This window comes from Petaurus breviceps, unplaced genomic scaffold (assembly GCF_028583685.1).
Source record: "Petaurus breviceps papuanus isolate PSGF00001 unplaced genomic scaffold, PetGlider_PUasm1.0 178, whole genome shotgun sequence".
NCBI lineage: Eukaryota > Metazoa > Chordata > Mammalia > Diprotodontia > Petauridae > Petaurus > Petaurus breviceps.
Window position 1 is genome coordinate 31,940,333 of NW_027185777.1, and position 26,669 is coordinate 31,967,001.

General features: G+C 36.7%; 1 pseudogene; it reads right to left on the minus strand.

The window, feature by feature from the left end:
- Nucleotides 1-8,386: 8,386 nt before the first annotated feature.
- Nucleotides 8,387-26,669, minus strand: part of LOC138159814 (bombesin receptor-activated protein C6orf89 homolog pseudogene) — a 32,568-nt pseudogene continuing 14,285 nt past the window's right edge.

Here is a 26,669-nt window from a genome sequence, read left to right on the forward strand (position 1 = left end):
ATTGAAGCCACCAGGGTTAAGTGCTTTGCCCAGGGTCACACAGCTAGCAAGGTGTCTAAGGCTGCATTTGAACTAAGCTCTTCCTGACTCCTCCACTGCACCACCTAGCTTCCCTATATGGGGTAATATATGAAAGAATGTTTTAAATGTTACATAGCAATAAACAAGGAGATTCAATTAAGGACTGTTTCCCACGCAAACACATTTGCTTCTTACTCTTATTATTTATGGTTTTTGTTGTTTCTTTGCCCAGAAAGATGAAATCTTCCCTAAAGGGAATGTTCAAACATTTCATTAGCAAAGCATATATTTTAAATAAAATTATGTTATTGCATAATATATGGTTTTGAAATGCAACCTAATGATAATAAAGTAAAATTCCTCAAAGCAAGAAAGAGTTCCTTAGATTTAATGAGATTTACTTAGATTAATTTAACTGACTAAAAAAAATTAAAATATTAGTGATAACCTGCAATAGATGATTAAGCTCATAGTACCTGAATAGCAATTTTTTTCCTACTATCCCTTGATAAGAACATACTATATATAGGCTGAAGTAAAAAGATGTAAGAATGGACTTATTTACCTCATCCGACTTTACAAATGAACAGTCCTTTTTGTAAATATGTTAAATACTAAATATTTCACTTTAACTGTTATTAACATTGACATAATTCATTACTCTTAGAAATATTTCAGAGCTTGATTTTTTTCTCTTGCTAACAATAAAATACAAGCATTATTTAATTTTACATTCTTATTCAGGAGTGGCTAGGTGGCACAGTGAATAGAGCACCAGCCCTAGAGTCAGGAAGACTTGAGTTCAAATCTGGCCTCAGACACTTAACACAAAAGAAATCATCTGTGTGACCTTGGGCAAGTCACTTAACCCCAATTGCTCCTCCAAAAAAAATAAATTCTTATTTATAACTTTGTGGAAGACATATAGAAGACATATAGGGTTTACAAATTAAAACATTTGTTCCCACTTCTGGAGGTGTTAGAAGAAATCTAGGATGAATAACATTGAAATGAGAACACTGAAAATAGTGTTTTCAAATTAAGATTTTACCCTTAACTGAAACTAGAGTTTCTTCTTTTGTAGGGTAGGAAAAGGAATTTATGATTTTGAATCATAATTAATCATAATAACTGAACTCAAACATGTACTGTATTAAATGATTTTATAATTAGTGTGAAAGGGGGCGGAGCCAAGATGGCGGAGTAGAAGCACGACCTTCCCGCAGCTTCCACCTTCCCCAATCCATGTAAAAAGGGGACTCTAAACAAACTTTGGAGCTGCAGAACCCACAAAATGACACAGAGAAGCTAACCTCCTGCTGAGGACAGCCCAGCAGGCTGGCAGGAATCAGCCAGCGCAGTGCTCTGGGAGCCCAGCCCAGCACCACACCAAGACTTTAGCCCCAGGGTGGGCCTGACCAGCCACCAGCCAGAGGGACTCCAGATCAGCAGCAGCTGTGGCCGTTTCCAGATTTATCAACACAGAGATGCGAAGGACAAGGTGAGAGGCCAGTGCAGTCTGGACTTTGGGACCAGTAAGTGGGAGTGCATGACTTTTACCCCCGGGGCAAGAAGCAGCTGAGATGCCAGCACAACCAGCTGGTGTCACGTGACAGCTTCAGCTCCTGGCCTTCAGAGTGTAGGGGGACCAAGCACCAGTCTGAGGGGTAATCGCTCTTGCTTTAACCTGCTTGGATCTGGATTGCAGTCTAGGGTGGAGGTCCTGGGGTGTGTGTCCAGCTTGCCAGGGTGTGTGAGACCTCAGAGAGGGGACCCATCTAATACCTCAGGCAGCTGAGAAAACCCCAGCATTTGGGATGAAAGCTCCCCTGTCTGGTGGCAGAGTCCTACTGTGGCAAAAAGCCCAAAAGTCAAGTAATTGAGTGGCAAAATGAGAAGGCAAAAGAAACAAAGCAGACAGAAGATTCCAACATTACACTCCTATTTTGGGGAAAAAAAAGGAGCAAGGCACGGAACAGGAGGAAAACAGTGAAGTCAGAACTCCTGCACCAAAAGCTTCAAAGGAAAATAACAGCTGGCTACAGGCCATAGAGGACCTTAAGAAGCAGATAAGAGAAGTGGAGGAAAAATTGGGAAGAGAAATGAGAATGATGCAAGAAAATTATGAAATGAGTGTCAACAGCCTTACTGAGGAAAATAATACCTTAAAAAACAGACTGACTCAAATGGCAAAGGAGGCTCAAAAAGGCAATGAGGAGAAGAATGCCTTAAAAAGCTAAATTTGCCAGATGGGAAAAGAATCTCAAAAGCTCAATGAGGAGAATCATTGCTTCAGAATTAGATTGGAGCAAATGGAAGCTAATGACTTTATGAGAAATCAAGATGCTATTAAACAGATCCAGACAAATGAAAGAATAGAAGGCAGTGTGAAATATCTCATGGGAAAAACCACTGACCTGGAAAATAAATCCGGGAGAGAGAATTTAAAAATTATTGGACTACCTGAAAGCCATGACCAAAGTAAGAACCTAGAAATCATCCTCCAGGAAGTTCTCAAAGAAAACTGCCCTGATGTTTTAGAACTAGAGGGCAAAATAGAGGTTGAAAGAATCCACCAATCACCTCCTGAAAAAGATCCCCAAAAGAAAACTCCTAGGAATATTATAGCCAGATTCCAGAATACCCAGATTAAGGAGAGAATATTACAAGCAGCCAGGAAGAAACAATTTGAATATTGTGGAAACACAACTCAGGATAACCCAGGATCTGGCAGCTTCTACACTGAGAGATCGAAGGGCTTAGAATGTGATATTCTGGAAGTCAAGGGAGCTGGGATTAAAACCAAGAGTCACCTACCCAGTAAAACTGAGTATCATGTTTCAGGGGGAAATATGGTCATTCTGTGGAATAAAGGACTTTCAAGCATTCTTGCTGAAAAAACCAGAGTTGAATAGAAATTTTGACATTCAGATACAAGAAGCAAGAGAAGCATGAGAAGGTAAACAGGGAAAAGAAATCATAAGGAACTTATTAAAGTTGAACTATTAACATTCCTTCATGGGAACACAGTAATTGTAACTTATGAAACTTTTCTCAGTAATTGAAAGGATTAGAAATATAAACATATATGTCTATATATGAGGGTATATTGGCATATGAATACATATGTGAATGTATGTATATATGTTTACAGGTATACATAGATAGAGGGCACAGAACCAATTTGACAGGAAGGGATGATACTTAAAAGGTGAAATTAAGAGGTGAGAGGAATATAATGAGAGGAGATGGGGAGAGACAGATTGGGGTAAACTATCTCTTACAGAAGAGGCAAGGGAAAATGGTTACAATGGAGGGAAAGAATAGGAAGGCAAAATAGAATGGGTCAAACTTATTCCCATTGAATCTGGCTTGAGGAGGGCGTGAAATACACACTAAATAGGGTATCACTCCCTCCAGGAGAATAGGGGGTGAAGGGGATGAGAGGTGGAATGATGGAAGAGAAGGCTGGCTGGGGAAGAGGGAAGTTGGAAGCACCTACTTTTGAAAAGGGACAGGATCAGGGTGAAGAGTTTAGTGGGTGGGAGGTGGGATGGGAGGGAGGGAAGTGTAGTCAGTCTTTTACAATATATCTACTATGTTGTTGTTTTGCATTAGCCACACATGTTCAACTTATACTGAACTGCTTGTCTTCACAGTGGGGTTGGGTGACAGTGAAGGAAGGGAATGAATCTGGAATTGAAAGTTTTAAAATCAAATATTCAAATATATATATATATATATGTACATATATATGTGTGTGTGTATACATATATATATATATATACTATTATTAATACCATCTTACATGTAATTGGGAAATAAGATATACAGGCACTGAGGCATAGAGATCCACTGGAAAAGTAGAAAGGGTTATGGGAGAAAATATGGGACAGAGCAGATTGGAGGATGGGATATCCTGTGGGACTGCTTTTTTGGGGTGGTGGGTGGGGGAAAAGTGGGGAGAAAATTTGTAACTCAAAATCTGGTGGAAATGAATGATGTAAATAAGAAGTTAATAAAGCATTAAAAAAAGAATAAAAAAATTAAAATATATTTGTATAAGTGAAAAAAAAAGAATTAGTGGGATATAATGGCTAGAATGATAGTCTTGGATTCAGGAAACCCTGCATTCAAATCTCACAAAGGGCATTTGTTAGTGAGATGATAAGTTAGAGAGAAAGAGTTTCTAGGTAACTCATAATTAATTTATTAATTAGATTATCTGACAGTCAATTAATTGATCATCAGTGCTCTCTCTCAGTACTCAAAAACAAAATCATAGAGATCCCTGAATTTCAAGAATGCTTTGGAAAAAGGGTTTCACCTGGCAAGTGAAAAATTAAACCTGATCAGTGAACAATTAATGTAGAGGTGGGCATATTAATGAGGAGGTGGGCTAAAAGTCTTACCTCCTCCTGCTGAAAACATGGCTTGATCATGAGGCTTAATCACTTCCAGTGATCTGGACAAAGAAATCCATCTTTAACCAGACCTCTCTGGTTGCTTTTCTCCTCATGAAATGACTTACCCTAGACTCCTTTGGAGGGGTGCAAGAGCATAGACTTGATGCTTTGGGGTTGGAATTCACCTAGATTAGATTCCATTTACACTGTAACTGTCCTAGTTAGGTGGGGTCCTGCATGTACCCTGGTGATTAAACCAGTGTCATCCATCAGTCTTATCCTTCAGAGACTGGCTTTATGACTCACAAGAGCTGCTCCCTGAATGAGAAAATAAAAAGAAAAATTTTAATCTATTTTAATAATTGATTATTAATATAATAGAAAAATAATCACTTCTATCATTGGCCACATGATGTTGGTGAGATTTACCTCATGAATTTCCTTAAAATTTATCAACTAAATTTATAGACTGTGATCTAATGTGGGGGAGGGAGTTCCCAGGTAAAAAGTTCCTCACACCCACTAAATAGTAGCTTCTTTGAATATTTATATAAAATTTAAGAATGATAGTATCATATTAGTGGATGTAAGTTAGAAAGGTTAGAGAATAGGTAGGGATAGTGTATAATTCTTAATTTAGAATGGGAGAAAAAAGAGCAGAACTCCCAATTCCAAGTTTATCTCCTTACAAAAACAATACATGGTCAAAGGATGCTTCTATAGACTGAGAATACCATGCCATATTCAGTTGAATTGCAGGGTTGAAGAATGAGGCTCTCTAGTTAACTGGGCTCACTGAAGAATGAAGTGGCATACATATGTAGCAGGTTGTTTGAGAGGTATCAATTCTTTTTAAACTTCTCTTTATGTTATAAAATACTTTCCAATTACATGTAATTTTTTATGATCATTTTTTAAAATGTCAAGTTCTAAATTCTCTTCCTTCCTCCTCATCTCCTCTATCTTGAGAAGGCATGAAATTTGATATTGATTATACATGTGAAGTCATGCAAAGCATACTTCCATATTAGCCATATTGCAAAAGAAAAAAATAACAAAATAAAACTAAAAAAAATAGAACAACAAAGTATGCTTTAATCTATAGTCAGTTTGTCAGTATTCTCTCTGGAGGTAGATAATATTTTTTCATTATGTGTCTTTTGGAATTATCTTGGATTGTCTTGATCAGAATACCTAAGTTTCTCTTCTGAAATTTTCATGCTCGTCATTTCTTAAAGCTGTGCTAATAGTATTCCATTACAACCATATAGCACAACTTGTTCAGACATTCCCCACTTTATGGGAATCCTGTAATTTCTGACTCTTTACCGCCACAAAAAGAGCTATTACACATATTTTTTGTACAAATTGGTCCTTTTCATTTTTCTTCTATCTCTTTGGAATTCAGACCTATTAGTGGTATTGCTGGGTGAAAGGGTATGCATGGTTTTATAGATCTTTGTTCTCCAGAATGGTTGAACTAGTTCACAATTCTACCAACAGTACACTAGTGTCCCAATTCTTCTGCATCCCTTCCATTCTTTGTTATTTTCTTTCTTTTTTTTTTTTTGCCATTTTAGCTAACCTAATAGGTGCAAGTGGATATGTCAGAATTGTCTTAATTTGCATTATCAAGTAGTGATTTAGAGTGCTTTTTTCATGTGATTATTTCTTTGATTTCTTCTTCTGCAAACTGCCTGTTGATATGCCAAAGCATTTATCACTATCATTATTATTCCCATTTATCAACTGGGAAATGGCTCTTATTTTTAAAAATTTGCATCAGTTCCATATACATTTGAAAAGTGAGGCCTTTAACAAGAAACTTGCTTTAAAAATGTTTTCCTCCCTAGTTTCCTGTTTTCCTTCCAATTTTTGTTGAATTAGTTTGGTTTGTGCAAACACTTTTCAATTTAATATAATCTATTTGACTTCTCATGATTGAGAGTGGTCAATTCTTCTGCAAGCTGAAGAGGAGTCATACAGCGGCTGACTAGGAATCTTGAAAGTAACTGTCTTGTAGGAGGGGGCAGTCTTCTCCTCATCCTAATGAGGGTAGGGATTTATCTTGGACATGGAGATATAGTTTCCTTTGGAGCATTGGAATCACAATGAGAGAGACAGGAATTAAGATATGGAGAGATGTATATGGGGAAATGGAAGTATAGTCAATCCTTAAATTTCATGCAGATAACATTCCTAGAAAAAGACTTGAAGGTCAAAAACATGAATATTGAAACATTGAACCAATGGTAAATGGAGGATTAGGTACCCACAACCACAACAAACTATATTCTTTTGTTAGAGATTGCTGAAAATGCATTTTTCCACATATAATTTTTTGTAAAACAACATCAATTTTAACAATATGAACTTTTCCTAATACAGTAACTATGAAATAATCCATAAAATTCAGTAGACAAGTCAAAATTTGTAATACTCCCGGTAGCAAAACATTTTTCTTATTGTTAATTCTTTATAGTTTTGTGATCTTTTGTGCTATCTAAATTAAAAAAAGCAATTATTTGAGACAGTGTTCACTTTTCATAGCACGTGAAATCTATCGTACCATTTACACTGTATAGCAAATAAAAATCTTAAAACTACAACTTTGTTTTTTAAACTGAATTTTACTTTCCACCATACTGGATGGTGGTGTGAGGGCATTGTACTGTGCATATATACTGCTATAAATCTCTTGACCTTGACTGCTTTCAGAAAACCAAGGGAGAAATTGTCAGGACTTTTAGTTACTGCTGTTGGAAGACTCGGAGACTTGTATTCCTGTCAGAAGACTTCAAGACTGGTGAGGTCTTGACATCATTCCAACATTCCAAACACTCTGTCCTTCATGGCTTTTAGATGGCCTTGGAGATGTGAAAGACACATCAGCTTGAAATAAACTGTCAGCAATGTCTTCTTTGTGTATAGTTTTGAGATTCTGAAGGATCTTGGAGTGTGGAAACAGGAAAAGTAAGTTGATGCTTACTCTTCATGCTGTAACTGATTGTGAAATTGGTAATCTCAATGTCTACCCAGGTGGTCAATGGAAACTGAATGACAAAATTATTTCCCCTTCTCTATTCTATATAACCATGAATGTGCATAGTTACCAATGAAAATGAGGTTGCAATAAATATTTTGCAATATTGCAATATATTGCAATAAAATCACAGGAATACTTGAAATCCCCAAAATTTAACATGCAAATGCTGAGGATTGGCCATCATTTCCAATAGGAATAAAATGGTTGTTCCCTTGAATTGGAACTGACAATGATTTTGATGAGACGGGCATATCCTCTGCTTTGCCCTCCTCTTATTTTTAAAGTTATAATTTTTTTTCAATTAGCAAGAGTTTGCTTAGCTCCTTACCCCATGAGAAAGAAAAAAAGTTCCATAACAATTGTACATTGTCAAGAAAAATGACTTCTCACATTGGTAATTTTTAAAATGTTTGTCTCATTCTGCCTATTGAGTCTATCACTTCTTTATCAGGAGATTGATAAGTGAGTAACCATTCTTTGCTATCTATTCATCTTTTCTATCATGGAATAATGGCTGGTTATTGCATTGATCAGAATTTTTAATCCTTTCATTGTTATTATTATTTTCAGTAGTGTTTTTTTTTAATATTCTCTTGTTTCTGCTCACATCATTTGGAGTCAGTTCATACTAACCGAAATTCCCTGAAACCATTTCTTTCATCATTGCTTACAGTGTAGTAATATCCTGTTGCTTCTATATAACACATTTTGTTCAGACAATTTCAAATGTCCAAGATGCAATATGAAGTGTTTTCTTAGTGTCTAGTCTTTTTCTTTTCTCTTTCTCCCCTTCCTTTCCCTTTTATTCACTCTTGTTTTGGTTTCAGTCTTTTTAAAAAAATTCTGCCCCACCCACATAATCAACCTAATCTCTTTAGCTTACCAGGTTCTCCTGTGACAAAATCCTGTTTCTCTATATTTCTGAGTGGGTATTTCCATCACAGATCACCAAGGGCTCTGTCTCTCTTGGTCCAAATCTCATCTTCCAGTGATGCACACTAGCATAACAATGTCCCCTGGCTCCAGCTGCATCACTACTATATTATAGCGGTTTGGGTAGGAGGGGTGAGATACATGATGCCCTTACCACTGTCAGTGACAAATATATTGTGCACTGTATCCATCTTACTACTTACTACAGGTGGCTGGTGGGCAACAAAGCAACTTTTCAAGGACACATCTTTGGGGAATGGCAAGGAATTGTACACAGTGAAAAACTGATGTAGAATGTGCTGTTCTGAGAGTTGCTCCAAGTGAAACTCAAAGGGAAATGTCAATGAGAAAAAAAAAAACCTGAAGCTCCTTGAATGTCAGAGACTGTCCAGTCTTGATCATCAAAGTTTGGAGTTTTTCAAATGGGGAGGGAGGTAATTTTGCCAAGGTTGTCACCACCTAGAGGCCTATAATCAATGAACAGTCAGTTCAATTAGGAAGGATGGTGGAATTGCTTGTATTGCAGTCTCTTTTCTAATAGTCATTACATTCTGAGCATCCATCCTCACTTGGGGGCTCATCACAATTAGACAAAGGAAGAAATTCCTTATTTTCAAGCACATACTTCTTGGCGATGAGTAGGAACAATAGGCTGATATGATGGATCGGAGAGTGCCAGATGTGAGCCCCAGAGAGCATTGATTCGGGTAGCAAAAGGCTGTAGGGCTGAATCACAAACTAGGCAGTGAGCAGAGTTACTCCCAGTATATGGTCAAGACCTTGTAAGCAACCAAGAGCTGAGGATATTGGGGTATTCCCCTCTGAGATTCATTCTTCTGTAGCAGTTATTTGATATACTTTTCAATTGCCTTTTCTGACATTCCACACTGCTGTCCTGTCTGCCTCACTAAAGCAATGGTCTCTGGAAGTTATCATAGATGCTGAGCTCATTGGCAGCAAGATCAATGTTTTCCAATATAAAATTCACACAAATACCCCCTTCACCCCCACATACCTGGGGCTGTATCCTGCCTTGGGGGATAACAGGAGCCTGGAAAGAGCACCCAGAACCCCTGTGTTGGAAGGCCTGTCTTGTTAGTCAGCCATCAAGCATTTGCTAAGTATTCATTGTGCTATGTACTGTATTAAGCTCTAAATATAAAAAGAAAGATAAACACAAACAAACAAGCAAGCAAGGGAAAAACAATTGTCCCTGATCTTAGGGAGCTCACTTTTATCTTTCTCTAGTATATCATACTTTTAACTTCTACTTCCTATCTTTTCTTTTTGCCCTGTTGAGTTTGATGTACTTCTATATTAAACTTTTGTAATATGTGTGTATGTGTGTTCCCCCTTCTTTGTCTGTTTTAAAAAAAGTGACCTAATCTGATCCCCACTTTTCCCACTTCTTCCTCCATATTTATGTGTTCTTTTTTAAATTTATTTTTAGGTTTCAACATTTATTTCCACAAGATTTTGAGTTACAAATTTTCCCCCATCTCTCCCCTTCCCTGCGCTTCAAGATAGCAAGCCTGCTGAATACCCTATCCTCTGATATGTTCTCTCTTATATTCTCCCCCATTCCCCACTAACTTTCTTACAGGGCAAGATGGATTTCTATACGCCACTGCCTGTATATCTTATTTCCCAGTTTCACGTAGAAAAACAATTTTTTTAAATTAAAAAAAATCTTTAAGTCCCAGATTCTTTCCCTTCTTCCCTCCTCACCCACCCCCACTGGGGAGACAAGCAATTCAATATAGGTTTTACATATGTAGTTATGCAAAACATTTCCATAGTGGTTATATTGTGAAAGATTAACTACATTTCCCTCCATCCTATCCCACCCTCCACTGATTCTATTTCCTCCTTTGACCCTGTCCCTTTTCAAATGTATTTGCTTCTAACTACCCTCTCCCCCAATTTACCCTCCCTTCTATCATACACCCTATTATCCCCTTCCCCCTCAACTTTCTTGTAGGGTAAGATACGTAATTGAGTGTGTATGTTATTCCCTCCTTAAGCCAAATTCAATGAGAGTAAGGTTAACTCATTCCCTTTCACCCTTCTGCTCTTCCCTTCCATTATAACAGTTTTCTCTTGCTTCTTTTATATGAGATAATTTACCCTATTCTATCTTTCACATTCTCCTTCTCCCAATATATTCCTTTCTCACCTCTTAATATTATTTTTTAGATATCATCCCTTCATATTCAAGTCATCTTGTGCTCTCTGCCTATATATACATGTACAGACATATACACACATATTTGTACACACATACACCCTCCTATACATACATACATATGTATGTATACATATATATTCCCTTCAGCTATCCTCATACTGATAAAAGTCTCATGAGTTACAACTATCATTTTTTTTCCATGTAGGAATGTAAATAGTTGAACTTTGGTAAGTTTATTTTTTTATGATTTCTTTTCCTTGTTTACCTTCTCAGGCTTCTCTTGGTTCTTGCATTTGAAAGTTAAATTTTCTATTCAGCTCTGTTTTTTTTTATCAAGAATGCTTGAAAGTCTGAGTGGCTAGGTGGTACAGTGAATAAAGCACTGACCCCGGAGTCAGGAGGACCTGAGTTCAAATTTGGCCTCAGATACTTGACATTTATTAACTGTGTGACCTTGGGCGACTTATTTAACCCCACTTGCCCTGCCTTCCCCCCTTAAAAAAAGAATGCTTGAAAATTCTCTACTTTATTGAATGTCCTATTTTCCCCTGATATATTATACTCAGTTTTGATGGGTAGGTGATTCTTGATTTTAATCCTAACTCCTTTGACCTTTGGAATATCATATTCTAAGCCCTTCAATTCCTTAATGTAGAAGCTGCTAGATCTTGTGTTATCCTGATTGTGTTTCCACAATACTCAAATTATTTTTTCCTCACTGCATGTAATATTTTCTCCTTCATCTGGGAACTCTGGAATTTAGCTATAATATTCCTAGGAATTTTCTTTTTGGGATCTTTTTCAAGAGGTGATTGGTGAATTCTTTCAATTTCTATTTTGCTCTCTGCTTCTAGAACATGAGGGCAATTTTCCTTGAGAATTTCTTGAAGGATGATGTCTAGGCTCTTTTTTTGATCATGATTTTCAGGTGGTCCAATAATTTTGAAATTACCTCTCCTGGATCTATTTCCCAGGTTAGTGGTTTTTCCAGTGAGATATTTCACATTGTCTTCTATTTTTTTCATTTGTTTGGATCTGTTTTATAGTATCTTGATTTCTCATAAAGTCATCAGCTTCCATTTGCTCCAGTCTCATTTTGAAAAAATCATTCTCTTCAGTGAGTTTTTGAAATTTCTTTTCCATCTAGCCAATTCAACTTTTCAAGTTATTCTCCTCATTAACTTTTTGGGTCTCTTTTGCCATTTGAGTTTGTCTATTTTTTAAAGTGTTATCTTCTTCAGTAATTTTTAAAATCTCCTTTAGCAGGCTGTTTATTTTCTTTCAATGATTTCCCTGAATCATTCTTCTTTCTCTTCCTAGTTTTTTCTCCACTTTTCTTATTTGATTTTCAAAATCTTTCTTGAGCTATTCCATGGTCTGTGGCCAGTTCATATTTTTCTTGGAGACTTTTGATGCAAGAGTTTTGACTTTGTTGTCTTCTTTTAGCTCCATGTTTTCATCCTCTTTATCCTCTCAAAATGATTCTGTGGTCTGATTGTGCTTCCTATGTTTGCTCATCTTGCAAGCCTTGCCACAGTAGAACTCTTCTTCCAGAGTGGAGAGAGTTGTGTCCCAAATTACTGGGGATTTGTCCAGCTGTTGTCAGAACTATTGTCAGAGTTATGAGGGGGATGCTCTCTCTACAACTGCCACAAGCTCTGCCATGGTCCTTACCCCAGGACTGCCCCCCCAGACTGTGATCCAAATCCAAGCAGGTCAAAGCAAGAGCAATTACCATCTGAATGGTTGCTTGGTCCCCCTATGATCTGCAGGCCAGGAGCTCTGGAGGCAGCCACACAGCAGCAACTGCAGCTGCCATGCCACTTCCACCTCTGTCACATGAGGCAGGGGCCAGATGACACTCTTCTCTCACTCAGTTCCAACAGAGTTCTTTACTAACCTTTTAATTTCTCTTTGGCATTTATGGGTTGAGAAGTCTGGAAACCACCACAGCTGCTGGTGATTCACTCTCTTGAAGTATGCTCTGGCAGGTCTGGGCAGCGAGTCTGGGCTGGCACAGCTCATGCAAGACTGTGTTCGGCTCCCAGCCCAATGCAGTACACCCTTACTGTTGGCCTGCCAGGTTGCCTTCAGCAGGAGATTTGTTTCTCTCTGTCACTTTGTGCCTTCTGAAGCTCTAAAATTTGCTTAGAGTAGTTTTTTTTTAATCGTTATTGGAGGTGGTTAGAGTGGGAGCTCAAGCAAGTTCCTGCTTCCACTCTGCCATCTTGGCTTTGTCCCCCATATGTGTTCTTCTGAAAATTTTCCCCAGTTATGAAAAATAGTAAGTTAAAACTCCAGTTCTACTTTATCCTTTCTCCTTTTACCATCAAGCTTCCTTCTATTCTTCAAAGTCTCAAAACAGAACTAAATCTCCTTGATAACTGGTTTCCCCCCTTATTTAACTTCCTTAATACCCCTTCTAGACATTAAGGTTCTCTTACAATGTCAATGCTGTATTATTGTATAACTCCTTTCTGTTCAGATGAGTTTATCTTTCTAGATTTCTCTGGATTCTTGTGTTTGTATTTCAACATTCCTATTCTGTGCTGGTATTTTCATCAGAAATGCTTGAAAAACAGTCCTATATTCCATTACAAGTAATTTTCCCTCCTTTTGTAAGTTATCTGTTGTTTACATTTCTCTTTTGACTTTTGGGATATTGTATTCCAAGTTTTCCTCTCATTTTTAGAAGTTTTCATGTCTTATGTGATTATTGTTGGTAGTCCTTTGGTACTTGAACTGCTTCTTTCGGGATGCCTACTGAAGGTTTCCTTTGAATTTTCTCTTTTGCTTTAGAAGTTCTTGATTTTGACTATGGGATATCTTTGACATTTTCTTTTGTGGTTTCTCTCAGAAAATGATTGTTAAGTACTTTCTTCACTTTTCCTTGTGGCTCTAATAAATCTTAACTGTTTTATTTGTGATTTCTTGAAATACAGCTTCCAAGTTTAAAAAAAAAATCATTTTCAAAAAGTCTTGGGGGGCAGTTAGGTCATGCAGTGAATAGAGCACCAGCCCTGCAGTCAGGAGGACCTGAGTTCAAATCCTGCCTCAGACACTTGACACACACACACACACACACACACACACACACACAACTAGCTGTGGGACCCTGGGCAAGTCACTTAACCCCAATTGCCCTCCAAAAAAGAAAAAAAATTAGGGCGGCCAGGTAGCACAGCGAGTAAGAGCACCGGCTCCAGTGTTGAGAAGACCTGGAGATCAAATCCCGGGCTCAGACACTTAGCACCCACCCAGAAACACCTGGCCGTGTAACCTTGAGCAAGTTACTTAACCCCAATTGCTTAGGGGCGGCCAGGTGGCTCAGTGAGTAAGAGCACCGGCTCCAGTGTTGGGATGACCTGGATCAAATCCAGGTTCAGATACTCAGCACCACACCCAGAAATAACTGGCCGTGTAACCTTGAGCAAGTTACTTAACCCCGATTACTTAAAAAAAAAAGTCTAGTGATTCTTAAATTACATTTCTTGACTTGTATAGAATTATAATTATTTTTATATCAGATATCTTACATTTCCTTCTGTGAAAATATCTTGATTTTGTTCTAATACTTCTTGTGTTCTCTGGGTTTCTATAGTTTCTCTTTCCTATTCAGGTTTTCAAGGATTCCATTCCTTGGGTAATATTTATCACTGTCTTTTCTAAACAACTTCTCTTTACAATTCTTTCCTTAGCTGATTTTATTTCATTTTTATTACTTGGTTCATTTATTCTAACTATTCGTGTGATCCTTATCAATTTTTTTATTGTCTCTCCTTACAGGTGTTATTGTGTGTATGTGTGTGTGTTTGTGTAATTCTCTGCTTTATTTAACTTATTCATCTTTCTAACTTTAGTTCTTGAAATTATAGCATGAGGTCAGGGGCATGTTATACTTTTGGTAGGGTGCTTTGCCTTGCTTGATCTCACTTTGGTTTTTGTTCTGACTTCCACTGTCCCCACTCTAGGATTTTTTGATCACCCAGTGTTATTGTCAGAGGACTCCTGTGTGCTTGCTGCCTCATGACACTAAGCCTTGCAAGTTACAGATATCCTGTCTCCTGTGTTTTTGTTCACTTTAATAGGAGGTCTCCTTTCCTTTTTGCCACTGGCATCTGGCTATTTTATACAATGCTTAGGTGGAAGTACTCACTTTATTTTATCACTGGATTTCTCTATTATTATTTGGTTTAGTGAAAATGTCAGGGTTTTGCTAGTATAGGTGGAGTTAGCTGAATAGTCTGCCTCCTAGTCAGGCAGATGTCTTTGCCAATATTTTATCTAAAACTTTTGTAGGAATATGCCTCAGGGATATTGTTCTATAGTTTGATTTATCCATTTGACTTTCTTGGGTTTAGGTGTAAAGCACACATTTGTGTTATGGAAGGAATTTGGTAGAAATCTTTTGTTTTCTTTTTTTTTTAATTTTGTGTAATATTGGAATTAATTGTTCTTTAAATGTTTGATATTATTTTCTTGTAAATCCATTTGGCTCCAGGTTTTTTTTTTTCTGTAAGAATTTATTTGTTTCTTGTTTAGTTGCTTTTCCCTTGAGATTGGGTTTCTTAAATTCTTTATTTATTGTTCTGTTAATCTGGGTTTGGTCTATTTTTATCAGCATTTATCCACTTGCTGAAAGAACATTGCTGACAACCAAGTCTTTGTGAAATGCTGCTGGAATTGGTGATTTGCTGCCACTCAACTAAATTCTGCATTTCTATTAGTCTGTTGGCACATTTTTAAACATTAATTTAGCAGTTTATCTTTCCCCAGTTGCATGTAAAAATAATCTTAAACATTAATTTTTAAAATTTTGAGTTCCAAACTCTCTCCCTTTCTCACTCTCCATCCCCCACCCATCAAATTGAGAAGTCAAGCAATTCAATATAGTTTATACATGTGTAGCCATGCAAAACATTTCCATATTAGTCATGTTGTTAAAAAAACATAAACCTGAAAAAATCAAGACAAATAAAGGAAAAAATAAAAGTATGTTTCAGTCTGTATTCAGACACCATCAGTTCTTTCTCTGGGAATGGATAGCATTTTTTATTATAAGTCCTTCAGAGTTGTCTTGGATCATTGTATTGCTAAGAATGGCTAAGTCATTCACAGCCGATCATCTTATAATATTGCTGTTATTTTGTACACAGCAAATTCCACTTTTCATCAGCTCATGTAAGTCTTTCCAGGTCTTTTCTGAGAGCATCCTGCTCATCATTTCTTATAGCACAATAGTATTCCATCATGACCACGTACCACAATTTGTTCAGTCATTCCCCAGTTGATGGGCATCCCCTCAGTTTCCAATTCTTTGCTACAAGAATAGAGCTGCTATAAATATTTTTTGTACATATAGGTCCTTTTCCTTTTCTTTTTTGTTTTTATTTCTTATGAGCTACAGACCTAGTAGTGGTGTTGCTTGATCAGAGGGTATCCATGATTCTATGGTATTTTGGGCATTTTTTCTTTTCTTTGTGAATTCAGCTGAGAAAATGGAGGAGGGTATCAATAAAACCTCTAATGTAGAGAGTCCTAGGAGTTCATTTCCTGTTATTTCTTGGTAGAATCACAAACCACTTGTAGACAAATGTTCATCAGAGAGCCTCAATTCTGGAAGACAGAGATGGAGAAGACACACACAAGAAGAACTCAGGTCTTCCTGACTCTAGATCTAGTGCTCTATTCATTGCACCACTTATTTTCCTTGAATGATTTTCTATGAGTGCCAAATTTACCACATAGTAGTGGTTTTAAAAAGGAACTTTTGGTAAATATTTTTTTTGGAAACCCCATCAGCATTTTCATTTTATTCCCATATGTCTCCACATGTAATATTCATATACTTTCTCTCATTTCCAAATTTTCATTCCCCATTTGAGAGTCAGCATGATCTAATGAAGAATCTTTTAATCTTCTTTGTCCAGGCACCAAGAGCTGACTGAATATTCATCATACTTCACCATGTCACCAGCCCAATAAAATCTTTTAAAATGAATACCAGAAATAATTTCAGCTGACTTAATCTTCCTTTATTTCCTGGATAGAAGCATTTGCAGTGGGGTTTATTCTTTTTATTGGTGTCACTGTCCTTTTGGAAACATAGCCTTTTTCAGAAATGATAAATCATGAAGTTACACCTATATATTTTCTTGCCAGAATATGAAAAAACAGGAAAACAATAAGAAAACCCCCAAAGCACAAGATTTAATAAAACATTAATGCAGGCAAAGGAGTATGCACTGTTCTCTTACCCTTTCTATTAAATTATTATGCATAAATTACCAATTCACATTTGTCCATATAACTGGTGATTTGGAAACAGTTTCCCAAATAGCAGGCTAGCTCTAAGGTAAATCAAAAGTGCTCAAAAAGAAGCAAGTGGGGTTAGGATGATTGTTGTTATTTGTTTTTGTTCACTGAGACTTTTCAGATCACCTAATCTACTCTAATCATTTAATAGCTGAGGCCTAGAATTGTTTTGGTATGTCTAGGTCCACAGCAAGTTAGTAGCTGAGATGTATAGAAAAGAGAAAATAAATTCCATTAGAGAAGACAAATCATCAACACAGAGGAAGAAATACACTATGACTCTCATCAATTAATTTGTACAAAGGTTCTTCCCTCCTACCCCATTCCTTAGATCTCAGTTTCTTGGGGAACAAATGTAGTAGACTCATGAATCATTTTTCTTTTTTTTTTTTTTAACAGTAATTGATAGCAGAAAATAGAAAGCAATAATGGCCAAGAGGATAGATATCTGGCCTTGGAATAAGGAAGACCTGGGTTCAGGTCACTGAACCAGATCACTTAATGTCTTAATGCCTTAGGTAACTCTCTAAATATATATTTCAAAGGAAGTGCTGATCTCCCTTGGTAGAGAGATGTTCCTCACAGAGAGCTCATTGCACAAACAAAATCCCAAAGCTGATAATAGCAAAACAAAATAAATCATTAAGCATTAAGAATGGGGTTACTGACAACAGCAGATTTTCCCCACAGACATATACAAAACATAACCCTGGTCCTGTAAGCCAAGTGAAAGGAATTAATCTTGTATGTTCCTAATGTCTACCCTCCCTTTATCTGGCTAAAATGATTCTTGGTATGGTATTTGGAATTAGTTCCTTTTCTCTATTCTGGAATTCAGTCTTCCTGTTTAAGGAAACATAATTCTCTCTTTAATCCCTTCCCAAATTTAGTCATGGGATCATAAATCTAGAACCAGAAGGAACCTCAGTAAACATCCAATTCAACCTCTTCATTTCAGTGTTGAAAAATCTAAGGCCCAGAAGTGTTTTGTGTTTTACTGTCAATAAGACAAATAGTAATCGGCAGAATCAGGATTTGAACCCAGGTCTTCTAATTCAATAGATTTTTTTTCTACTGTGCCTTGATATCACCACACATAAAATTTAAGTCTCTATTGTGAGATCCAAATTCCAGTAGAAAACATTGTGCATCTCAGAAGGGCTTGGCATCATTCATATTAAACATGGTACTCTCACAAGTGAGTAATTATAAAAGCTGACATTAAGTACTTCAATGAATTTGTGATCTCATAGATAGCCTTCTCTCCAGTACTGCTTAGTATAATCTATTTATCTCTATATCTACCTACCTACCTATCTATCTGTCTGTCTATCTATCTATCTATCTATCTATCTATCTATCTATCTATCTATCTATCTATCTATCCATCTATCTATCTAGTCTGTCTGTCTGTCAGTAGGTCTGTCTATCAAATAACATATGTAATATAGCCCATTTTCCATATTATATATATATATATATATACATATATAATCTCATAATATTTATTCAGGTTTTGCATAAATCTTACACAGGTGATCCTTAATGTCCACTCAACATGATGTAGGTATTTTCTCTAGGTCTCTTGACATTACATAGGTACCTGTACAGGCATAGGCTATCCATCTGTTACTCTCTTTTTCTACTTATACATCAATTTGTTGGTTTTTTTGCATACTTTTTTGAGTTAATTTGTTTTTGGTACTATGTTTCAGACTCCTTCCATAAATGATATCTTCTTTGTTTTTTTGAGTGACTCAAAATTTTTATTCCTTAAAGATTATAAAATTCCTGATTTTATCCATACACATCACTGAAAGACTATTAACTGTTAAAAAGAAAAAATATTAAAATATTAAATATTAAAAGTTAGATTTCTTTATGGGGTAATGCTTGGGGTAATGAAGCATGTCACTCATTTCCCCAAAGTTTCCCTAGCCTGCTTTTTTCCTCTCCCCTTAAATTCTAGACCAAGTTCATTGTTGATCTTCATTGTCACATATAGATAGATATAGAGAAATATATACCTATACACATATGCATGCATATATACATATGCATATATATATATATATACACACCATTAGCTATTTATCCAACTATATGCTAGTCAGGGCAATAAGCATTCTTTATCTCCTATTGTGCTCCTGTATGGATAGCTAGGTTGATCTTGTATTTATTGTACTGTATGCACTGCAAAACATTTTGTGTAATTTCTTTGATTGAAACTCCACTACAAACCTCATTGGTCCATGTCATAGATGTCATAATGTTGGTTCTATGGGTGAGATTGAGACTTACAGATATTGAGTAACTTGCCTAAGAGGACCAGCCTATCACTGCTCAAAAGCAGGATTCAAAGTAGATTTTTTTCTTGATTCTGATTCCAAGGATAGCCAGTTATTTTCATAATTCTACACTTCCTCTCCAGTCAATTATTCCATAATTCCCTCCAATGAAAACTAAGATTCTAGATTTAAAAAGTCAACTAATTCCACTTCCTAATCTTGCAGATGAGAAAATAGAGGCCTAGAAAGGTGAAAAAATCTACTCAATGTCATGCAGGCAGCAAGTAGCAAAGCTGGAATGTGAACCAACATCTTCAAAATACAAAACTCCCTGGAATTATATACTTGGCCATTCTCAGTAATCATCCTAGGGCTCTGGGATCTTGGTAAAGTAAGTTGTGTATAATTTTGAACGAGCATGTTTTTCTTCCTGTTGTTGACTGGGAGATGTTCATTTCTCCTAATCCAAATGCTTAGGACAATGGCATGCACCCTGTAGATGCTCAATCCACACCTGACATTTGACTGGCAGTCTTGATAGACTCAAAATTTCCCAGATGGTGGTCATGTGGTATAGATAAGTTGGAGGAGAGACAGCACAGAAAGCAAAAGAGGTAAAAAAAAATTGTGCACCCTTATGATGCAGAGCATTTCTGTGCTCCCTTGAACTTTTGTAAATCAATTGTGGCTATTTCTGTTCTACTATTGTCAGCTGTAGAATAAAATAGGATCCCACACTTGTCCCAGGAATTAATGCTAAACACTCTCAATTTTTGCTTGTTTTTTTTTTCAAGTTAGCAGTGTTTTCTTCTTTATTTCTTTTCTTTCTTTCTTTTTTTTTTTGCTGTTGTTCAGTGGCAGGACCCCTACATTCACTACTTCATACTCTTGAAATATTTTTAAATATTCAACAGAAAGTACTAACAGTTTAAACTTTAATATTCTATAGAAGAGTTAAATGCATTATTCAGTGAAAGAGACCAGCACATATTAATTAGAGAAAAGCCATAAATCTGCATTTGAATAGTGATAATTCAAAATTATTTTGAAGAGAGGTGATGAATTTGGTAACAATGATTAATTAGAAAATATACCATCAATACTTTACATGTATTCTTTACATTACAGATGAATGATTTGGAATATCATTAGAGTTAAACACTTATTTTCAGGTTAACTTGTGGTAAATTTACCATAAGGATTTTTTTTTCATAATCAATCCATTACAGAAAATCTATTACTTAGAAAATAACTGAAAAAAAAAGTTTTGAGTCTTTCTTCCTTTTTGGAAATAAAAATGCCATGTCTAAAAAAAAATCAAACACCATTCAAACTAACACCAGGAAGCCATTAGAGAATGGGCTAAGACTCATTTAACCTTAGTAAACTGTATACAGAATCAAGTATATGACTAGTTACTTTTGCCTGGGACTTGCTTAAGTGTCTTGGTGGCACTAATATATCCATGTACCCATTTTGTGAATTATAGATCTGATGAGAGAATTTGGAGAAGAATGAGGAATTACAAAGAACACTGGATTTGCAATTAGGTACTTAGTTGTTTGTGAACCTATGTAAATTCAGCTTCTCAGAGTTTCACTTTTTTTTGTCTCCCTCTTGATATTCCCTTCCATCAAAATTCCTCTATCTTCTTTGACTTCTCTGCCACTCATCTTTCTTGGCTCTTCTACCCTTCTTAGCAAGTTTTTGTACTCCAGTGGACTATTAAAATTGCATTCTAATTCATAGTCTTGTTTTAAGTTTCTTCCTCTCCAATCTATACTCCACACAGCTGTCAAAATGGTATTTTACAACACCAGTCTGACTGCGGCACTACCCTACTCAGAAATCTTGAGTGGCTCCCAATTACCCTTGAAATAATATACAAACACATTTTGGCATTCAAAATCTTCTGCTTTCTGGTTCCCTTCTACCTTCCCAATTTTATTTCATATTACTAATTTCCCCACACTTTAGTCAAATTTACATGCAATTTCTTTCCTGCATATAGCACTCCATTCCCTATGTCTACGCCTCCTCAGAAGTTAAGTCTTCCATCTCTGAAATGTACTTCTTTCTTATCTCTGTCTCATATAATTCCTAACTTTCTTTGAAGAACTTCTCAGGTGCAAACCCTCTACAGGATGCGTTTTCTGATTATTCAGTTACTAGTATCTTTCCTTCTTGATATTGTTATATAAAGTTCTGTTTCATAGAAACTTTTCCTGCAAATGTAGATTAGTAACTTTTCTGTAAGTCACAGTCTTACAAAAGTATTTTAGTCACTGATGGTCCCAGGGACAGTATGTATAGGTTTCCCTTAATTTGAATGTAGCTTTTTAATACATAATTACTTGTCTGTTATCTTTCCCCTTAGACTGTGAGTTCTTCAAGTGCAGGGATTGTCTTTCACCTTTATATTATTAATAATTACCGCAGTGCCTACCATGTAGTAGGAATTTAGTGTGTTTTTTTTTAATCTTTTTTTTTTTTTTAAGCAATCGGGGTTAAGTAACTTGCTAAAGGTTACACGGCCAGTTATTTCTGGGTGTGGTGCTGAGTGTCTGAGCCCGGGATTCGATCTCCAGGTCGTCCCAACACTGGAGCCGGTGCTCTTACTTGCTAAGCCACCTGGCTGCCCCTTTTTTTTTTTAAATCTTATGTTTATTTTTAGTTTACAACATTCATTTCCACAAGATTTTGAGTTACTAATTTTCTTCCTGTCTTTCCCCTATCCAACACCTCAGAACAGCTATATCACTGAATGCCCCCTCCTCAAATCTGCTCTCTCCTGTATCCTCACCATTCCTCCCCCTCCTCCTTTTCCAGTAGGAAAGTTGGAGATCTCTATGATGGATCTGAAAGATGGATCTCTATGCCCCAGTGCCTGTATATCTTACTTCCCTGTGAATGTAATAATAATAATAATAATAAATTTTGTAAACATTTGATTTTAAAGCATTGAATTCCAGATTCTTTCCCTTCTTCCCTCATCACCCACCCTTACTAGGAAGATAAGCAATTCAATATAGGTTGTACATGTGTAGTTACGCAAAACATTCCCATAGTGGATATATTGTAGAAGGTTGACTATATTTCCCTCCATCCAATCCTGCACCTGACTTGTACTCTTTTCTATTTTGATGCTGTTGCTTTTCAAAAGTGTGTGCTTCTATTACCCTCCCCCTAATCTGCCCTCCCTTCTATCATCCCCACTCTTATCCCATTCTCCCCTACTTTCCTGTAGGGTAAGATACCCAGTTTAGTGTGTATGTTATTCCCTCTTTAAGTAAAATTCAATGAGAGTAAGTTGACCCATTCCCTTTTGTCTTCCTGTTCTTCCCCTCTCTTGTAACAGTTTTCCCTTGCCTCTTTCATATGAGATAATTTACCCTATTCTGTTTCTGCCTATCTCCTCCCATTATATTCCTCTCTCACCTCTTAATTTTATTTTTAAAATATCATCTCTTCCTATTCAATTGATCCTGTGCTCCATGTCTATGTATACCTATACACATATATACATACACTCACATATGTATTTATATGCACATATACCCTCCTATGTGGATATATATATGTATGTATATCTATATACACATTTATATTCCCTTCAACTACCCTCATACTGAGAAAAGTTGCATAAGTTACAATGATCATTTTTCCATGTAGGAATATAAATAGTTTAACTTTTATAAGTTGCTTATGATTTCTTTTCTCTGTTTACCTTCTCATGCTTATCTTGTCTCTTGCATCTGAATTTCAAATTTTCTATTCAACTCTGGTTTTTTCATCAAGAATGTTTGGACATCCTTTATTTCATTGAATCACCATATTTTCTCCTGGACTATTACTCTCAGTTTTGCTGGGTAGGTGATTCTTGGTTTTAATCTTAGTTCTTTGACCTCTGGAATATCATTTTGCAAGCCCTTTGATCCCTTAATGCAGAAGCTTCTAGATATTGTGTTATCCTGATTATGTATCCACAATATCCAAATTGTTTCTTCTTGCCTACTTGTAATATTTTCTCTTTGATCTGGGAACTCTGGAACCTGGCTCTAATATTTCTAGGGGATTCTTGGGGGGTATCTTTTTCAAGATGTGATTGGTGAATTTCTATTTTGCCCTCTGGTTCTAAAATATCATGTCAATTTTCTTTGAGAATTTCTTGAAGGATGATTTCTAGGTTCTTTTTTTGATCGTGGCTTTAAGGTAGTCCAATAATTTTTAAGTGATTTCTCCTGGATCTGTTTTCCAGGTCACTGCTTTTTCCAATGAGATATTTCAAATTTTCTTCTATTTTTTCATTTGTTTGGATATGTTTAATAGTATCTTGATTTCTCATAAAGTATTTAGCTTCCATTTCCTGAAGGAATGATTCTCTTCAGTGAGCTTTTGAGATTATTTTTCCATCTGGCAAATTTGGCTTTTTAAGGCATTCTTCTCCTCATTGGCTTTTTGGGCCTCTTTTTCCATTTGAGTTAGTCTATTTTTTAAAGAGTTATGTTCTTCAGTCAAGGTATTGACTCTCTTTTACATGATTTTCTTGCATCATTCTAGTTTCTCTTCCCAATTTTTCCTCTACTTCTCTTACTTGATTTTCAAAATCCTTCTTGAGGTCCTCTGGCCTGTAACCAATTCATATTTTTCTTGAAAACTTTTGTTGCAGGAATTCTGATTTTGTTATCTTCCTCCCAGTCCATGCTTTGATCCTTTTTGTCCCCCCCAAAAGAAACTAAGGTTTGATTACTTTGCTTGCTTTATTTCCTTTACTTTCTCATGTTGCCACTCAATTACTTGACTTTTGAGCTTTTTGCCACAGTAGAACTCTGCTTCCAGAGAGGAGAGCTTTGTCCCACATCACTGGGGTTTTCTCAGCTGCTGGAATCACTAGTTGGGTGCCCTCTCTGAAGCCTTTACAACTCTGGCACCTAGACACACACCCCAGGACTTCCACTCAAGATAGCAATCCAGATCCAAGCAGGTTAAAACAAGAGTGATTACCTGTCTGAATGGTCACTTGTTCCCCCTACAATCTGAAGACCAGGAACTCTGAAGCAGCCTGTGATGACAGAGCCACAGTGCCTCAGCTGCTTCTCCTTCTAGGGGCAGAGGCCAGACCACACTCCAGGCCCCCTTGTTCCCAAAGTCCACACTGACCTTTTACTTTGCCTTTGGCATTTATAGGTTGATAATTCTGGAAACCCCCATAGCTACTGGTAATTCACTCTCCTGAAGTCCACTCCAGTCACTGCTGGTCAGGGCCACCCTGAGGCTAAAACCCTGGGCTCATGTGGGGCTGGGCATGGCTCCCAGTGCTCTGTGATGGATCTTTCCCTCTAGCCTGTCAGGCTGCCTTCAGCAGGATATTTGTTTCTCTCCATTACTTTGTGATTTCTGTACCTCTAAAGTTTGTCTAGAGACATATTTTATAAGTATTTGAGGTGGTTATGGGGGAGCTCATGGAGTTTTCCTGTTTCTATGCTGCCATTTTGGCTCCATCCCATTTAATGTGTTTATTGACTGACTAATAATATTTCTGGGTTCAACTGTCAGGTGAACTCAAGTATAAGTCTTAAGGGCACTTTACTTTGAGACTCTGAAGTGGTCCATTTGTACATTGTAAAGAGTCTACCTCTTTCACATTTTGGGTGGTAGGTACATAAAGAAGTATTTATAGTTTTTTGTTGCTTTAGGGTTTGGAAATTCCTCAGTTCACTCGATATAATTGTAGACTGGTTATTGACTGGTTGAAGGATTGCCTGTGCATCTGGAGGGCTTTGAAAAGAATGAATGATCAAATCACTAAAAGAAGAGAAATACAAATTAAAATAGTCTAGAGGTTTCAGTTCAACCCAACCCAGTAAATTGGCAAAGATGACAAAAATGACAGTAATTAATATTGGAGTGGTTGTTATAAGATAGGCACATTGATGCCTTGTTGGTGAAACAGTGAATTGGTACAACCACTTTGGGAAACAACTAAGCATTATGCAAATTAATTAGCTAAAATGCTTATATTCTGACCCAGAGATTCTATTACTGGCCTCATACCCCAAGGAAATGTATGATAGGAAGATTTTATATATATGCCAACACCAACCTTATTATAACAGCAATTTTTGTAATAGCAAAGAATTACCCATTCATTAAGGGATGGTTAAATAGATCATGGTACACTAATGTAATAGCATATCACTGCACTATAAGAAAATGATGAATGTGATGGATAAAGAGAAGGGTGGAATGATCTACATGAACTGATGCAGAGTGAAATAAAGGAGAACCAATGGGGTGGCTAGGTGGTGCAGTGAATAGAGCACCAGCTCTGGAATCAGGAGGACCTGAGTTCAAATCTGGCCTCAGACACTTAACACAAAAACTAGCCATATGACTTTGGGCAAGTCACTTAACCCCAATAGCCCTCCAAAAAGCAAAAGAAAATGTTATTGAATAAAGCAAAACCAAGAAAACAATGTACACAGTAACTACATCAAAAACACACCAAAAAAATCAAAAGTAAATTTTGTAAAATTATAAATAAGCATGATTTGAAAAAACAGGGAGAGGAGAACACTTCTGTGGGTGAAATTGTTAATCCTGGAATGAACCAAAAGCAGAACCACAAAGTTTAGGAACCATTTACAGTTATTGAGTTCACTAGTAAGGTAGCTCTAACCGTGGCATTGGGGGTACCCCGAAAGAACAAAAGGATAAGGTGTATACAGGTTTTAATTAGACAGGAGGTAAATTTGTTATTGGCACCTCTTGATTGGACAGGGCTTGTTCCTGGAGACTTGTGGATAGAATTGGGGTCATGTAACAGCAAAGGTAGTTGTTTGAGTCAGCTGTTTCTTCTAATTCTGCCTTCATAAACAGGACTGTCCCAGATACTTGTCATTTCATCAATAAGGAAGATCAAAAGCAAGGGCAGGGGCTGCAGTACAAATAGGGTCAGAGACAAAATAGAGGAGTTACAGACAAAATGGAGTTGATTCAGTCTTCTTGGCTACCTACACTCCAAAACCATTGCTTCATAGAGGTAAGAAGTCTAAAAGTTGTGCACATTGCACATATTTCTGGACTTTTTCAATGTATTGATCAGTAGCGCTAATGTTTTTTCCTTTTTCTTTCATTGTTTTTGGTTCAAAAATTCTATCTGTTACAAAGTTTGTCTCTCTAGGAAGGAGGAAGAAGAAGGACACAGGGAAAACTATGATATTAAAGAAAGCAATAATCACAAAAACCTATTTTTTTTTGATGCGTGAGCAATTTTTTTTTTGTAGGTGGGAAGGCAGGGCAATTTAGGTTAAGTGACTTGTCCAAGGTCTCAGTGCTGGTAAGCATTATATATCTGAGGTTGTATTCAACAGGTCCTCCTGACTCCAGGGACAGTGCTCTATTCACTGTGCCACCTAGCTGTCCCTAGCAAGAGCAGTCTTCAAGAAGAGGGTCAGTTATAGGTGAACCCA